Raw genomic sequence first — 19653 nt, forward strand, 5'->3', positions numbered from 1 at the left:
GGGCTGTCTAGCCTCGTCTCAGACTCCCTCAGGAGTAAAAGTGAACACTCCAGACGAGCTCGGAGAGACCACCCGACTCGCCAAACCAAGATCACCTTCAAAAACCACAGAGACAGATGCAGTGGACAAACACGTCCATCTTTGACAGTGTTGTGGAAATAATGAGTTTGGCCTTGTGGAGACCAAACGTGGTGGCATTTGAAAAAAAAAGAAAAGAAAAAAAAGATGAGTTTAAGATTTTAAAATTGAATCATTATTTGAGTTATTAATATGTTTCCTGCATGTTGTATGTCTGGCAACAATTCTTTAAAGCTCTTTATTTCTCAAACAACCCTGTCAGAAGATGTGCATATTCCAGGATGATCAGGCTGAAATCATGAAGGATTGGCAAGTATAAAGTGCTTCTTATATTGACAATGAGAGAGTCTAGCCACTCTGTAAAGTCAGCATATCCTAAGGACTTTTGATAGTGTTAAATAAGTTGCTCAGACTCTGCTGCAATTATTTAATCAAATACAGTACACACTGTAATTGTGAAATATTATAACTACTTAAATTAACCGTTTTCTACTGTGATACACTGTAAAATTTATTTCTGTGATGTGCAGCTGTATTTTCAGCATCATTACTTCAGTGTCACATGATCTTCAGATATCATTCTATATATAATATACCGATTTACTGCTCAAGAACATTTCTGATTATCACCAATGTTGAAAACAGTTGTGCTGCACAATAAGTTTGTGGAAAACCTGATACAAATCAGTCTGAAATAAAATAAAATAAAATAAAAAAGTGAAGATCCTGCTTTCCACATTATTGTTCTTTTCTCCATGTCCATGTCCCATCATGTCATCATCTATCATTTATCAGCTCCTAAACATCATATATTGCAGACTTGATGCTGATCAGCATTAAACCTCCTACAGATGCTCTGTCACTTTGAGTTTGCGGCCAGTTTCTCAGGGTAAGATGAAAAGATGAGGGCATGGAGAATGTAGGACTGGAAATCAAAGAGAGCACTGGTCCAGAGATATAATGCAGGGCATGACTGTCAGCTGTGGCTCACTCAGTAGCGATCTCACTAATCAGATATCACTACAGGCCATGGCTGAGGGTAAGCAGTGCTTTTGTGGGACTTCACTCCTCCATCTTCACCTCATCCCTCCATCCCTCAGTCTCTATCAGGCTCCTCCTGCCCTCCGGATCCACCTCAGTCCTCTGTCGCTCAAGCTCCACTGTGGCCTTCCGGATCCCCGTCTCCACCTCGGTTGCTGCCACCATCTGTTCACCTTGGGCATCCGGATCCATGGTGATGGCCTGGGTCATCGGCTCATCGTCTCTAGCTCAGGCTGCTCCTCCACCTGTTCTGCCACCGTCGGTCGGCCCCCTGGAGTCTTCAGCCCTTCCTCCACCATGACTGCTCTCTCCATTGGCTCCACTGTGGGCCACCATCATGGCTGTGGCCTGGGTCCAGCTTGGCTCCTCCGGATCTGTCCTTTTCCCAAACCTCCAACTGTGTGGTTTTCCTGCAAGCCCTTGGCCATCCCTCTGTCTCCTTTCTTCATGGTGTGAGGACGCACCTTCCATGAGAGGGGCGAACTGTCACACCACAGAACTATCTTTTTGTGTTTTCATTCCTAATGTTCTCTGTGTGATCTGGTTTCTGTCTCGTATCGATTGTGTCATTATGTTCAGGTGTGTCTTGTCATTACCCTCATGAACAGTTCCCTTTTATAAGTTGTATAAACTTACAACTGTTGTCATTATAATGTAAACTTAAGTTTTCTTTGAATTTCTAAAATAAAAACAAATTGCCACTACATTTGCATTGTAATTTGCACTAATAAACAATCTGTATTTATAATGGCTTCTTATTTATATATAGATATTTAGAAAAAGTGTAATGACACTTTACATACAAGCAAACATTGTAAGTTTAACTTTCTTTAGCTGCACATTCACAAATGAACAGTATTTTTCAGCAATAAGACTGATAAAATGATCGCTGTAGACCCTCAACAATTTTAGCAAGTTTATAGGTGTGTTGTAGAGCTGAAGATCTTTGCCCGAACCCGACGGGACCCGATGGGCCCCGACAGGTTCGGTCGGGTTCGGGCTTAATTTATATCTTCTTACGCGGGCTCGGGTCAGGCTCGGGCTTGCGCTCCGGTTTGCGAGGTAAACGAGCGGTCATGTGATGTGTTTCGATTAGTGTGAGAAAGATGCGAAAATGAATGCTGAGGTGTAACGGAGACTTGCCTCTGGTGATTACGTTTTGGTTGCACCAGCAACTAGAGCAATCTCAATCAATTTCCTCCACAAAATCATGTAGACCTAGCCTAATCTCTGTGAGTAAAGGTTTTTCAAATGATAACTAAATATTCATTGAGTCTTAAACGCATAATGTGGACTGAGTATTTACGCTAATGTTTGCATTATTCTTTTATTAAATATCATCTGCTAGTGCGAAGCAAACCCGGCGGAGCCTTTATCTTAATTTCGTTATTGCCAAATACCCATTTTTATTTAAAATGTATGTTAATTTAATTTGTTAAAAATGACTCGTTTTTATTGGTGCGTTGGTCTATTTAAAGGTTAAATGATCCTATGTCTAGAATGCTGAGATGTTACGATGTTACAGAGGACTTATTTTATGTCTTTATTCCAACTTCCAAGTGGTATTGTCTACGTTAGTTATGAATAAATTATGTTAAAACATGTATAAATGACTCATTATTGACAAAAGTCAAAAGAGTTGTGTGCATGCACACATTTAAATAATGTTGGGCTGTAAACGGGTTCGGGCTTTAATAAAGCTTTCAATCAAAATGTACTTGTCGGGCTCTGGCCGAAACCTGTCGGGCCTAACTTTTAAGGCCTGATTACAGCTCTAGTGTGTTGATATCCAGCCGAAGAATAATCAACTATAACTTCAAGAGAGAAGGCTCATAAATTAGGAATACTTGAAAACTCACCACGAATGAGTTTGCGCATGCATACGCAATTGTTTCTTTTACGTTGGTTTAAACATAAGCGTGAATTAGTACCATTTCCATTAGCCGTCTTACCTACAATCTCTGTTCTGTGTAAACAATAAGTGACACACACGCATGAGAGATCACCTCCGGCTCTTTCTGGCGCTTGCGCAGACTAAGCCGTGCACACGTCACACACCAGGAAGTGCGCGCGTCCTCAGATCACTTGGACGTGGTTGTGTTCAAGAGGTAAAAACGATATAAATACTAATTCTTACAAAAACCGCTTGTTTCATGTCTTAGGTCATCAATGTGTACTTACGTTGGGGAATTGATTAATTTGGACTTCTCTGTGCATGCTCTTTGAGGTGGTGACCATAGACCTGCATTATGTGAGCCAAACACAAGAACGGTTTGACCTAAAAATATCAAAATTAAAACTACTGCGGAAACAAAGACACCTATATCTTGGACGCCCTTAGCCCCTTTCACACCTTCTGTGTGAAAACAACCACGTCCCGGGATTGATTCCCGCATTGAACCCGGGTCGGAGACCTAGTAACATTGCCAGGACGAGCGCTGTGTGAACAAAAGCCAGATCTAATGCCGTGTCGAAGTGATGATGCGCGTTATCGCGTGACTCTTTTAGCGGCTGTTTTGAAGGAAGATCAATGTTCGCGACTAAAAAATATGTGTAAACTGTAATGAAGCAGAGATCAGTTAGTTCCTCAATTTCCGCACTGAAGCAGAGATCGTCTGCTTGCTTCAGTGAAAGTGTAATATGCCTAATGTTTTCGACGTATCGTTACAGGATCTTCAAGGGTTGTGTGTGAAAGCACGCACATATCCCGGCTGGCACACAATGCATAAAGGTCCTAGATCACAAAATTTTCACAACACACAACTTAAAAAGTTTTGTCTATTTTTTTTTTCTTTTCTTTTTTCAGAAAAATGTTTTTTTCAGCTGAAAAATCAATATGTTGTTATTAAACAAGAGTATGATAACTTGAATGCATTGTACTTCAGTCTCTCACAGCCTCATTTTCATTCCTGTCAAAAATGAAATCTGGTGCTACCCTGACTAAGGTCTTTTGTAATGTTCACAGCACGTTCATTATTACTGCATATCATTAAACACACTACTTACAGTAATAAACACTACTACACATCAGATCGGCTCTGAGGCGATGAGAACTGGAACAGAACGAGCCTGCTGATGTTGACAGGCTGTTACGGGTTAATATCAGATGTGGTCTGTTGTTTCCAGGCCGTTCCCCCTCTCTGTTGTCTCAAATGCCAGAAGGTGGCAAGCTAAACAAACATGACCTGTTCCCAGTGGCCACCAAAGAGAGCTTCTACTTCCAGGTCAGTTCTCACATCATGGCAGGTCAGTGTCTTGGCAGAGGGTTGTTGAGAGGGAGGTTTTGTGTGTGGATCCAGCCATTCATTTACAATGCTACAGGAACAGTATGAATTCAGCTAGTTCATTGAAAGTAAGAAACTAAAGTAGTATTTTCAGTGAAGTGTCTTTACATTGCACACTTAGAAGCTCTGATATCTTTAGGATCATCTTCATCCTCATGCAAAGCCTTCGTTGAGGAAAGGAGGATTATACTGTAATAAAGCTTACACCAGATACATTTTTGTAAGTTTTATAATCTTTATACAGTATATTGATCTCCAAGTGTTTTTCACAATGACATCATACTATCCTCATCTTCTATTGGTCAAAGCAGTCATTCAGCTTGTTTTCTGCTGGGTTGTTCTGCACAAAACCTACACAAGCCCGACGCAGGAAAGTGAGCACTCGAGAATAATGCTTGAGAATACTAATGAGGATAGTACTTACTAAATTCCACTCAGAAGCTTTTGTCAGATGAGTGTTGATCTCATTGTGATCCGTTGTGATGTGTTAAAGTGTAAGTTTCCAAATGGAGGGTGAAAGAACGAAGCACAGATTTTGTGCATTCTGTAATTGTTTGCATGTGCATTGGTTTGCGTACAATAAATCAATGATATGTTGCATGCTTATCCAGCGTCTTGTACTGTTCTGTGGCCTGTTGCAGCCTGTCTAAGTGAAAGGCATTCTTGTGTGGGCAGTCCCATGCCACCGACACACTGTGGAAAAGGCTGCGGCAACTAAAACCCCATTATCTGGAATGGAAGAGAATTACTCAGTGGCATTAAAGCTCACTGGAGCTCCAAACAAAAGGCCCCTGCAGACTCAGCAATGCAAGAACGGGGGGAAAAATGAGACCTTTCACATTGGAAACAACAGTCAGTAACAATCCCACCCAGTGTGGCGCTCACTGACAATTTGGGAACGATGAATTTCTCATCTGAGATGGAAACTGCAACTCTGAGACACTGTCCCTACAAACAGAGTCAACCAATCAGAAACTTGAGCTGATTTATTTCTCTGAGAGAGAGAGAGAGAAAGAGAAAACCTTGATCAATGAATGCAGTATAAAATACATGATTGTGAAAGTACTCCATAAGTTGTAATATTTCATATTTTAAGATATCATTTCAGGCATTTGACAGCAACTTCTTTATTTCGTTCATTCATTATTATTATTATTATTATTATTATTTTTAAAGGCAGAAAATCACCTGCTTGATAAATTTTTATTATTATTAATGTTTTTGAATGTTGCATTGTTTTTTATGTTTTCTGTTGAATATGTCTAACTGACCCCAAACTTATATGTAAATGTAATTTAATTAATCCTAAATAAAAATACCATAAAATGCAAGTATTAAAATGTATGATTAAAATAAACACTTACTGACCACAGAAATATTCAAGTGACATTTATTTTAAAGGATGACAGCATAAGCATACTCTTCAAATGACAGAAGACACTTTTCACAGGCTCTGGGTATGAACATATGAGGTATTACTGTATTTCACATTCTTAAAGATCAGTACAGTCACCTGCAGGGAACAAGGTGAGCTCTGGACACATTATTGTGGAGTGAAAGTATCAGACTGCTTCATGTGCAGACTTACAACTCCAGACTTGAACAAAGAAACACCTTTGCTGATGAATCCAGATCATGCATCATTGTCCTGACCCCTCTGAAGATGATCTGAGTGTTTGCTGTAGGGTCAGAGGTCATCTGTGTGGGTTAGAGGCAGGAGCTAGAGTAATCCACGCAGAGCTGATGAGATCCTGACGGCAGCAGCTGCTTGTGTTTCTCACACTCACACACCCTCCATACTGTGCCATGCTCTGCTCCATGCCAGCTTCAATCATCCCCACGCCCAGCTAGCCTCAAACAGAACAAAACCATCACCGATTCCCTGATGTCTCCACCATTAGACTGCTCCAAAGAGAAACGCTCACAGCCAGTCCCGCTAGAGACGATAACCCATGAGAAACTCCATCATGACATCCTAAAATGAGGGGTGCGACCCAAAGATCTCCTCAATTACACGGCAAAAGCTTCCATGGTTTTCAGTTGTGGAAATCACCCTCCCCAGCTGCTGGTTTATATTCTACATTAAGGATTTTCACACTGAGTGTAACTCTGCGTGAATGTCTTTTTAACCGCAGACTCGGGCCTTGTTTCACTCTAGGTTTAGCCATCACCGCTAATATATATATATATATATATATATATATATATATATATATATATAGTTCAAATGATATATATATATATATATATATATATATATATATATATATATATATATATATATATATATATATATATATATATATAATTTAAATATTTCACAGTATGTTTTTGCTGTATTTTTGATTAAATAAAGACCTTGGTGTGTGGTTACTGAATACTAAGATTATAAGTGCATAACTTTAAAAATCCATTTCATGACCCCAGTGAAATAGTTAAGATGTCACAAGTTTCACAATATCAAATACTCTAAAAGTTTTGCTACAAAAAAATTGTTAGCTCATTTTTTTCTAGACTTTCTTTTATTTTTTATTTGGATGTAAAATCTTACCACCCTTTAACTTTTGAATTGTAGTGGTAGTTACTTACCAGCAATAGAAAACAAATCACAATAATCGTACTCTAGGTTTGGGCCATTCCCGAGCTCGGAGCTCTTCCCTGGACAACACGCCAAATATGCATTATAATACTTCAGCTAATTATATGTAAGTGTGAACTCGTGAATGCTACATTATGAAAAAGACACATGCTGTTTCACCATGAATAGAAATTTGACGATGAGTCTGGAGTCGCTTGAAGTGAAACACTTTGTGCATTCAAGTCATGCAGGAAAGACTGTATTTATGAGTTTAACACACATAAACATCAACACAAAGTCATAATTATGAGTGGGAAAATATCAGGATTTTCTTTAAGCCTCAAGTTTCCGAGTTGGCGGTGTGTCAGTCAGAACGAAAAAACTAAACAAATTGGACATGATAGCATGATACATGCAGTGTCTGTATGAGTAGTCGTTTTGTTAAGATTATATATATATATATATTTGTATCTAAATTGCATATACAAAATACCATAGTATTTGATAAAATGTAAAATGTTCAGCCCCTTCATGAATTCAATAAAAACAAAATGCAAAAACAGACCCAATGCACTTCTTTTTCAACATTTTGAAGATGCACAAAATGTACACCACCCTCTTACTTTGACCAAGCCTTATTTTTCTGTCCTTTATTTATTAAATGATGGACGAGTGTAAAGAATAGATTTTGTGGTTGTACGAATGGATGCATGCACATATAGATAGTTTGCTGATATTTTTCTGCTCAGATTGAAATGGCATTATGTGTAATAAGAAGTCTAATATTTGTACTCTGTGCATTGTGGGCTCTGACTAGGAAAATATGTACCTGACATGACAGTGCTTTGTTGGTGACAACAGGTAGATGGATAGATTTTAGCCCAGAAGTTACTGCAGAACTCATAACAGGTGAAATCGACACCAGAGAGAAACCAGGTCAAGGTGGATCCTCTGCCAGCTGCAATTTCTCATAGCGCTCAGTTTCCACATAATCGAGCCGTGCAATAAATGTTCGCTTTACAATGCAAACAAGATTTCCCATACATCACTGCCACTGAGAGTAAGTTATCCGGAATGAGACTTTAATGCTGAGTGAGCGTTTTCCCTCTCTGAGTCCAGGGAAAATCATTTGAGCCAGGGAAATCCCAGACGTTACCAGTGTCAGGGTCAGTCTCGGGGTCAAGTCATGAAAATCCTCTGGTGCATGCTTTCCATTTCTCCGTACACCCACTCAACAGCTGATTCTGGGTCTGTTTACACGAGGAGTCTCTCAGCATTCCCAGAAGACCCGGATAGCCAGCAGGACTCTTTGTGGAAAACAGATTCTGCTGGCCGAGGCCCAACAGGACTTCATATTATACATCCAGGTCCACACAGCTATAATACGTCACATTAAAGACAGAACGTGTTATTTATGCACAGGAATGCCTGTAAATATTCCAGAGTAATATATTTGGAACATTTGTCATGACAGTGGTGCATGCGCTCAGTGTTTTAAGGGATCTGTATGTGGTCATGTGTGTGTCTGTGTCTGTCCCATGCACTGGCAGGTTGATCTGATAACCTCTCAGATTATCATGATGACATTTTGATGATGTTGGTGTTAGTGAGTGATACACATAGACAAATTGTAGGAGAGTGAAGACAAGTTGTGCACTCTGCCAGAATCTCATGACTCATTTCCTCAACATGGGCAACAAGAGAAGACTCATAAAATGACACATGGAGAGCATAAACTGAAATTCGTTTTTCACACTATAAAATAGTATAGTAGCATGTTGTGCAGTTTGAATTATTATTATTATTTATTTTTTTACAAAATGGTGTGTATAGTATACATCATAGTTAGAACTGTAGTGCTTTGTTCTGAGAATCTTCATATGCAATAGATGGAAACAGCCTTTAAAAATTCAAAGTGCAACCTCATGACGCCCTCTGATGGTGAAAAAGGAGAACTACTGTATGTGCATGTGAGAGGTATTTGCTGTAGAAATCTAGGTACACTACTGTTCAGATTTTTTTTTTTTTTTTTATAGTTTGAGCAAAGGCATGTTAAACTGCTCAAAAATTATTTAATGGTTTCCAATTATATATATATATATATATATATATATATATATATATATATATATATATATATATATATATATATATATATATAATATTAACACTGGGTAATATTCATAATGAGAAATGTTTCTTGAGCAGAAAATTGGCATTTCTGAAGGATCATGTGACACTGAAGACTGGATGATGCTGAAAATTCTGCTTTACATCACATAAATAAATTACAGTTTAACAGAGATTCACATAGAAAACTGTTATTTAAACCATTATATTTTAAAGTATGTATTATGAATAAGCACAAGTAGGCAACAGGCAGTGGGTCCAAGTGGAGTTTAAGATCCTTTAATGACAATCCACAGAGAAATACATCCTAAATACACGACGGAACCAAAAAAAAAGGATCACAAGAAACACATGAGATAACACTTATCAACAACTCACACTGACAATAGCAGTCCAGGGCTTAATTTACACAAACACAGGTCCAAACAGGAAATGGAACACAGCTGAACCAGCTCGACACTAATGAAAACACAGCATGATGGGAAATGGAGTCCATAACGACACATATGACACAGCCCCCCTCTAAGGCAGAGCCGGACAGTAACAGAGTACATTTACTTGAGTACAGTACTTAAGTACAATTTTGAGGGATCTGTGCTTTACTCGAGTATCATTTTTGGGGTGTACTCATGACTTTACTCAAGTACATTTGAGAGGCATATATTGTACTCTTTACTCCGCTACATTTCTATCCATAACCGTAAGTACGCGTGACTTCATCGGGCCCATCCACAAGGAGATCCGTTCTTTTTTTCCCCTCGTCTCAAGATATATCCTCGTCTACACAAAACCACAAAATGATATAGTACATATGCCAGACCAGCATGTGGCGCTGTAATTCTGCCACAGAGATTCACTTGAAACGGAGAAGACATGGACTATGCTCATAAACATTGCGCATGGTACACAAACGAACATGGAACAATACATTTATTAATCTGTGTTAATGTTAGTTAATAAAAATACATTAGTGTTTGTTCATGTTTTTGTTGCTGTTACGTGACGTAGCAGTGTCTGATTAGGGGTGAGACATGGGCTGATGACGTCATCGTTTCAGAAAATATACGGATTCACCGTCAAGACGAAAATGCAAAACGGCGGATCCATGTGGACAAAACGACTATCCGATAAAAAATTAGTGCGTATTCACAGAATACACAGAATGTCTCAGTGTGGATGGAAAAAAAGAGGAAAAAGACAAAATATCAGAAACCCTCAATATGTTGTTTCCCTCTCAAACGTGATTGGATTGTACAGGTGCCACTGATTGGGACAGCCTATCAGCAATCACATTTAGTTTTTGCTTTCATGACATTTGATTGAACTGAAGTACAGTACACATACACACACACACTCACACATGTTTGTTTTTGTGTAAAGTGTGTTCATCCCATAGGTGTAATGGTTTTTATTCTGTAGAAACTGTATATTCTATGTCCCTTCACCAACCCTACACCTAACCCTAACCCTCACAGGAAACTTTGTGCATTTTTACTTTCTCAAAAAAACTCATTCTGTATGATTTATAAGTGTTTTGAAAAATGGGGACATGGGTTATGTCCTCATAAGTCACCCTCTCCTTGTAATAACTGTGTCATACCCATGTCATTATACAGAGTTGTGTCCTGATATGTCTCAAAAACATGCCCACACTCACACGCATAGACTGTGTGTGTGAGAATGGTGTTAATTAATCTGAAAGTATTTTCTTCTGCCTTTGCCTGTATGTCAATGTGAGATATAGGGGCTTAATACTGTCACTCAAATAATCTGAATATTTTTTTCCTTCTTTGTACACTGACCTAAACACAGCTGCGTGTATAACACGGCCAGGTTCAGAGGTGTGTCATAACATTGCTTTATTTCCTTCTTTGCTGGTTTAGGTTTATTGATTGATGAAAAAAACATAGAAACTCACATGTAAACACAATTTTTAGTAATGATATTACATGTTAATTCAAGCTGAGCATTTGGTTTGTTCTTGAGTATGCGGTGTGTTTAACACAGTCAAGTTCAAATGTGGGTGCAAAAAATCCATTAAAACTCTAGCAGAGGTTTGTCAGAGCAAACAGGGCAAGTGAGAAATGTTAAATAAAGAAACATAGTAAAAAGATGCAAATGACTTGATTTTACTTTCAATTACTTTTACATTCTCCAAGGTATTAACGTTAACATTTTTCATAACTCCATGTAGGACGTTTCTGTACATAAATGTAAGCACTGTGGCAGTAGTAATGCAATATTTATAAAATGTACTCTTGCACACTTCATACTCAAGTACTTTTAAATACAAGTACTTCAGTACTTTTACTTAAAACAGCAGTCGGTAACTTTTGACGCTCTAGCGGTTAATAAACAGAACTGCTTGCGGAAGAACATCGTAGCCGGAACTACTTCTCTCTGTTTATGTCTATGAAGAATCACAAAGGTACTGTGTTACTCCGCAGCGGTATCCCCGAAGCAATCTAAAATAGTCTGAATACAAACACTTATTATAGGTGCACCCTAGTGATTCAGGACAAGCCAAAAACACGGTTTGGAAAATGGATGCATGGTGTACTCGCTTATTATATACATTTTTCTACATTTTGAACACAAACAAAGTTACGGACCGCAGCTCTGATTGGTTGTTTCTTACCGGGAGCGATGGAGTTTCTGCAAATGGCAATAGGACACTGGGAGGAGCCAGAGGAGCTTGATTTTTTCACAGATTATCTGTCTCATATTCTACTGTCAGGACATAATGACAGGTTTAATAAATATGTAAAAAATATATATTTTTTTTTACAAAAGTTCCCTACAGCACCTTTAAGTACACAGCTGACTGAAGTACTTTTACTTGTACATGAGTAAAATTTAGCAAGGGGTATCTGTACTTTTACTCAAGTAATAAAGCTGTGTACTCTGTCCGCCTCTGCTCTAAGTGCAGATTCCAGATACCAAACAATGCCAAAGTCCAGGAGTGCGGTGGTGCAGAGGTGGACACAGTGTGAGGAAAGGAAGGCCAGGACCGTGGTGAGGTACGGAGGCAGGGGCAAAACAGAGGGTGAAGGCCATGGATGATTCTGCAGAGCAGAGGGTCAAGACCAGATCAACACCATAGATGAAGCTAAAAGAACAAAAGGAAGCAGCCACGAAGAAATCAGCAGTTCAGAGGGGAGAGACCAGAGTGGATTGGCAGCCAGAAAGAAACTGGTTCTGGATTGGGTTCAGCAACTGGACCTGGTATAGAAACAGAATATTGGACTGAACTAGGCTTCAAAATGGATTCTTGAACTAGACTTGATTTAGGACCAGAGGCTCATGGTGGTATCATACATGACTGCTTCAGTGCTTGGCTCTCCAGTGTTTGTACTGTTTTTGTTGATTTTTCCTTTTTTTTTTGTTTGTTTATCAAACATGATCAGTTTCACCAGGGATGAATTGCTGAACATTCGCTCTCCCATAAAAATAAAGATTTCTCACACTCTGCTGCTCTGTTTCATGGAAACCTGGCTGAATGACTCCATTTCAGACAGCACACTCTATCTGCCCGGCTTTTAGCTTTTTGAGCAGATCGCAATGCAGAATCAACGGGGAAATGCTTTTACATCAATGAACGGCGGTGTACAGATTTAACTGTGTTAAAGAGGATGTGCTGTCCTATTCTAGCCGTTCTATTCGCAGTGGGAGTTTCACTTGTTCATTCTTGTGAGTGTTTACATTTATCCGCAAGTGCACGTGAGCTCAGCTTTACAGAAAATCTCTGATCAGATCACACAGACAGAACAACAACATCTGGACTCTGTTTTAATAATTATTTGGGACTTTAAATTAATAAATTCCCGTGAACTGCCAGAATGCAGACAGCATGTTACATGTCCCACCAGAGACTGCAATAGAGAATGCATATCACTCTGTTCCAATCTCAGCTTTGAGGCTGTCTGATACCTGCCTGGTTCATCTTTTACCAACATGCAGCCAAAAACATAAATATGCTATACTTGTAGAAAAGACTGTAAAGAGATGGACAAATGAAACAGAGTGGGCTTTAAAAGCCTGTTTGGACCTAGATTTAATTATATCGCATGGAATCGATCTTACTGCTATAGATATTGTACCTCAAAGTGATGATATAACAGACCATTTCCTTGTATCGTGCATGCTGCGTCTCACTGATATTAACTATATGTCGCAGCGTTACCGTCTGGGCAGAACTATTGTTCCAGCCACCAAAGAAAGATTCGCAAATAACCTGCCTGATCTATCTCAACTGCTATTTGTACCCAAAAATACACATGAATTAGACAAAATTACTGACAACATGGGCACTATTTTCTCTAATACATTAGAAACTGTTGCCCCCATCAAATTGAAAAAGGTTAGAGAAAAACGTACTGTACCATGGTATAACAGTAATACTCACTCTCTCAAGAAAGTAACTCGTAGTCTTGAACGCAAATGGAGAAAAACTAACTTAGAAGTTTTTAGGATTGCATGGAAAAACAGTATGTCCAGCTATAGACAGGCTCTAAAAACTGCTAGGGCAGAGCATATACACAAACTCATTGAAAATAACCAAACAATCCAAGGTTTTTATTTAGCACAGTGGCTAAGTTAACAAATTACCAGACGCCACCTGATTCAAATATTCCACCAACGTTAAATAGTAATGACTTTATGATTTTTTTCACTGATAAAATAAATAACATTAGAAATACAATAGCGAATGTAGATTCTACAGCGTCTAACACTTCAGTTTCATCCATCGCACCCAAAGATAAACTGCAGTGCTTTACAACCATAGGACAGGAAGAGCTAAATAAACGTATCACTGTATCTAAAACAACAACATGTTTATTAGATCTTGTACCCACTAAATTACTGAAAGAGCTGTTACCTGTAGCCGTAGAACCGCTTCTCAATATCATTAACTCGTCGTTATCTTTAAGTCACATCCCAAAACCATTCAAGCTGGCGGTTATCAAGCCTCTTATTAAGAAACCAAAACTAGATCCTAGTGTACTGGCAAATTATAGGCCTATTTCACATCTTCCATTTATGTCTAAAATTTTAGAAAAAGCTGTGTCTGCTCAATTGAGCACCTTCCTGCATAAAAATGATCTGTATGAAGAATTTCAGTCAGGTTTTAGGCCCCACCATAGCACAGAAACTGCACTTGTTAAAATTACAAATGACCTGCTCCTTGCGTCAGATCAAGGCTGCATCTCATTTCTAGTTTTACTTGATCTTAGTGCTGCGTTCGACACCATAGATCATGACATACTCATAGATAGATTACAAAACTATACAGGTATTCAAGGGCAGGCTCTAAGATGGTTTAGATCCTACCTGTCCGATCGCTACCATTTTGTTTATTTAAATGGGGAGTCATCTCATTTATCATCAGTAAAATATGGAGTGCCACAAGGATCCGTCCTAGGTCCCCTTCTATTTTCAATATACATGTTGCCCCTTGGTAATATTATTAGAAAATACGGAATTATCTTCCACTGTTATGCTGATGATACTCAGCTATATATCTCAACGAGACCAGATGAAACTTCCCAATTATCTAAGCTAACAGGTCAAGAAAATATGATCATATTACCCCAATTTTACAGTCTCTGCACTGGCTACCTATTAAGTTCCGTATCAGTTACAAATTATCACTACTTACCTATAAGGCCCTAAATGGTTTAGCTCCTGCATACCTAACTAGCCTTCTACCACGCTACAACCCATCACGCACCCTAAGGTCACAAAACGCTGGACTTTTGGTCGTTCCTAGGATAGCAAAGTCCACTAAAGGAGGTAGAGCTTTCTCACATTTGGCTCCCAAACTCTGGAATAGCCTTCCTGATAATGTTCGGGGTTCAGACACACTCGCTCTGTTTAAATCTAGATTAAAAACACATCTCTTTCGCCAAGCATTCGAATAATGTATCTCTTAAATTGTGAGTGTAGTTGCATCTGATCAAAGGTGCATTTTTATTCATTAGCTTGGGTTAAACTAATTTTACTTTGTTGGATCAGCAGCTATGCTAAAGATGTCTCTATTTTGTTTCTATGTTTCGCTAGGATTTACTAGGATTTACACAAGCTCCAGTCTGGATCCAGAACACCTGAGAAGAGATTATGCTGACCCTCAGAGGACCTCAGATGATGCTAACCCTGAATCAACAAACAGAACTAACAATTATTGCTAAATGTGTGACTGCATCATATAATAACTTAATTAATAATATTGATAGTTCATCGTCTAGCTGACTACGTCTTGTATTATTATTATTATTTTTATTTTTTTCTAAAATCCTGTCAAATGTGCACAAACTACTAGCTACTACTAAATATTGTAGAAACATAATTTTCTGTAAAGTTGCTTTGTAACGATTTGTTTTGTAAAAAGCACTATGCAAATAAACTTGAATTGAATTGAATTGAATTGAATCACTGATTGGAGGATGCCTGCAGAAATGCGGACAGAGTCTTGTACAATCAGGCCGGGAACACACTGAATAAAGAGATTAGAGTGGCTTATGTGGGAAAGTCATGGCCTAGTGGTTAGAGAGTTTGAATCCTAACCCTAAGGTTGTGGGTTTGATTCTCGGGCCAGCAAAACCATGACTGAGGTGCCCTTGATTAAGGCACTGAACCCCAACTTCTCCCTGGGTGCCGCAACATGTGTGTTGACTGTGTGTGTATTCACTGCTTTGTGTGAACTTTGGATGGGTTAAATGCAGAGAACAAATTCTAAGTATGGGTTACCATACTTGGTTGTATGTATGTCATGTCACTTCTGCACTGAGGTGAATCAGCCTGAAGGAGTTTTATTGTAGATTTGAAACCCCCCACACCCATTCTGACCATCTCTCTACACAACTGTTAACACCTCCTGCAATCCCCCTCTCCCCACCTTCTCAGTGAGGATCAGTTAGGATGATGTGCACCAGGTCTTCTGGAAGAACAAAAGAAGAAAGTCACCAGGCCCAGATGTTGTTACACCATCCTGTCTTAAAACCTGTACTGACCAGCTGGCCCCCATCTTTTCACAGATCTTCAACAGATCTCTGGGGTTGTGTGAGTCCCTTCCTGCTTCAAAGGCTTCACCATTAGCCCCGTTCTTAAGAAACCCATGATAAAAGGACTTAACGACTACAGACCTGTGGCTCTAACATCTGTCATCATGAAGTCATTTGGAAAACTGTTTATGGCTTATCTTAAGGAGATCACTGGACCCTTACTTGACCCCCTGCAGTTTGCTTACCGAGCAAACACGTTCATGGATGATGAAGTAAACATGGGACTGCACTTCATGCTGCAACATCTGGAGAAAACTGACTTCTGTGAGGATCCTGTTTGTGGACTTTAGTGTACTTCAGTAACTGTCTGGTTTGGTTCAGCTACAAAATCAGACATGAGAAGACTACAGAGAATGGTCTAGACTGTTGAAAGGATTATTAGTTCGCCCCTGTCCGCCCTTCAAGAACTGTATACATCCAGAGTGAGGAAAAGGGCTAAGAAAATCACTCTGGCTCCCTCACATCCAAGCTATCCCCTTTTTGAACTTTTGCCATCTGGCTGGTGCTTCAGAGCCACAGGCAATCTACCTTATGAACAGTTAAATGTTCCCAAGTTATGCAATAAAAATGTGCAATATCCTTATATTTATTATATAAGCTTATGTCACTAAAACAAATTCCTTGTATGCGCAAGCATATTTGGCAATAAAGGTCTTTCTGATTCTGATTCTGAACTGGACTTGGCTCCGGTATATATTCTTGGAATGGACTTTGCTTAGTACTAATGACTTGAACTGGACTTAGTAACTGAAAGGATTCTCAGACTAGACTTGGTTGAGATTTAGAAACTTGAATTGGACTTGGTTCCATAACTAATTCTTGGACTGGACTTGAGTCCTGAATGGAAACTTGAACTGGACTTGGCTCCGGAACAGATTCTTGGACTTGGTTTCTAAATGAATTCATGAACTGGACTTAGTTAAGGACCAGAGACTTGACTTGGTTCTGAAATGGATTCTCGTACTGGACTTGGCTCAGAAACAGAAACTTGAGCTGAATATGGCTCAGGACCAGAGACTTGAACTGGACTTAGTTACGGAAAGGTTTCTCAGACTAGACTTGGTTCAGAATCTATCTATCTATCTATCTATCTATCTATCTATCTATCTATCTATCTATCTATCTAGGCTGGACTGGGACAAAAAAATGGCCCTGGCGCCACTTATATTGTGACGAGTCAGCTGCCTTCTCCCTGATTATCTTCGGCACCCCATCCTAAATCGCTACCCTTCACCAGGCTCCCGACAGGAGTGGGTGTGTGAGAGAGGAGGGGTGGTGGATGAGCCAGGGCTGGCAGTGTGTGATGGGGCACACCTGAAGAAAATGGAGCCTCATCACCGCCGCTGTTGAAAAGCCCAACGTGCCTCTCCTCGGGAGAGCGGTCTCTTCCCCGGGTATGCACACTGGTGTTCTCGTGGGTCCAGGAAGGGTGTGTTGAGGGACTCCCATGCCACCAGAGATGTGAGCTGCCGGACCCGTGGTCCGGACGAGAACCGCACCCGTTTACACAGTCGTCGGGCCAGGATGCCGGGCCGTCCATCCCCTGCAAGCGCCTCGGCCAACGACAAGGATGCATCGACGGAAAAGGAAGGAAAATGCAAAAATTATCATGATATTATTGGTCGTAAACATTATCAACGTTGTCAAAAACAGTAACAGTAGCATTTAAAACTAGTACACACAGATCTGTAGAACAAGTAGGTTACAGAATTAAATAAAATATGCAAAAACTAGCTATGAAGAGTCTATGCTATTGTATGTCATTCAGTAAAGTTACATTTTCACAAATCATGCTAGAAACTTTCATAAGAGCACTAGACAAAGTTATTGTAGCCTAGTTATGTATTGTTGTAATAAACAACTGATAAAATAATCCACCATTAAATATAAGAAAGTATTAACAAATTTTGATGCAATAAATAGGGTATGATTTAAAAATAGTCCTCCCTCCAAAGCCTGGGTATGGCCATGCATATCACATCTTGTTTTTGGATAAGAATAAAACATCAGGTCAGACAATATTGTGTTTTTCTTTTATTTAAGTCTAGTTTTATTCCCACTGGCCCATGTAAACCTCTATGAACACACATGACTTGACTTGGCCAAAAAATCGTGGGTGGCGAATTTACGTTTTTATTACAAAGTGTTTTCGTATTCTGCACTCATGGTGCACACACACATTAGGATAGGTTAGGATCTTCTTCTCCTCCTGCCTGGCTTTTTTGGCCCCCTCTCACTCACACAGAGCAAACCTGTTCTTGATAAAGCTGCTATGAAAACTTGGGAAAAGCAGATGATGAATAAGATATACTGTATAGGCGGAGCAAAATACTTCATTGATCCGTCTATAGCACATTGTGATTGGGTGGATTACGCTGCCAATACTGGAGACAAACCAATGGGCCACTGGTTGCTCGTTGTCCATGTGTGATGGTCCTCAGCAAAAAAAAACTAAACAAAAAAAAAACCATTCTATTTACCCCTTAGGTTCATCGGCCCACCGGGAAAATGCCTGGTATGCCCGATTACCCTCTGTCTGTCTGTATGTCTGTCTGTCTGTCTATTATAGTTCTCTGCTGGGGTCAGATGAATAACTTTGGTTGATTGAGGTCTGACAACAGTTTAGAGGCTCACGTCTCTCTGCTATGAAACAGGCCTGAATCAGACCCCCGAGGGCCATCACAGCACTTGAGTTTCACCATCAATCCATCCTGCACTGACTGCCAGAGATCAATACAGACGGTGGCACTATGGGAAATATACAGTTACTGCGCCTGACAGTATACAGCGACAGAACTGAAGGAGAAACAGTCCTCCTTTACTCCCGTCATGTGCCTTAGCTTTATTTTGCCAGTGGGCAATGCTGGGATCAAACAAAAACTGCCCGTCACATGTCTTTTAGTGGTGGGGTTGTAAATCATGGGCTCGCTCGTCTTATGGCAAGTGACAAAATGCATGCGTCTATCTCATTGTCTTCTAACAAGTCTGTCTCCCCCAATAACAGAGAAGCAGTCATTAGCCTCGACCGAACAGACAGAGAGAGACCCCAAAAATGGGAAATTAGGAAGGAGAAAAGAAGGAAGCCAGTGTTGCACAAAGCACTTAAGCACACTCATTACCGCCGTCCCGATAGCAGCAGGCCATCGTGGGATTTGATAATTTCTGCCGGCATTATGCACCAGCGATCCTTTCATGTTCCGTCAGGGATCGGGGCTTGCAATTCTAATACGAGCGGCGATGAGGAAAATATGCACATACATTTAGCATTTAAAATCTCCACAGGCTGAACAGAAGAGAGACAGGCACATGTCATATGACATATTGTGCGAGGGAAGAGGCAGAGAGCCCCTCCATAAATGATTCAAGCGTTTATTTATCAGCAGTTTATGTCTGCCCCGGGCAGCTGCCATGCCAATATTAATGACTTGGCCTCGCCACATTTGAAGTGAAAAGGTCACGGCTGTTAGACTCCCCAGTTAAA

Source organism: Carassius gibelio, chromosome A16 (assembly GCF_023724105.1).
Source record: "Carassius gibelio isolate Cgi1373 ecotype wild population from Czech Republic chromosome A16, carGib1.2-hapl.c, whole genome shotgun sequence".
Classification (NCBI taxonomy): domain Eukaryota; kingdom Metazoa; phylum Chordata; class Actinopteri; order Cypriniformes; family Cyprinidae; genus Carassius; species Carassius gibelio.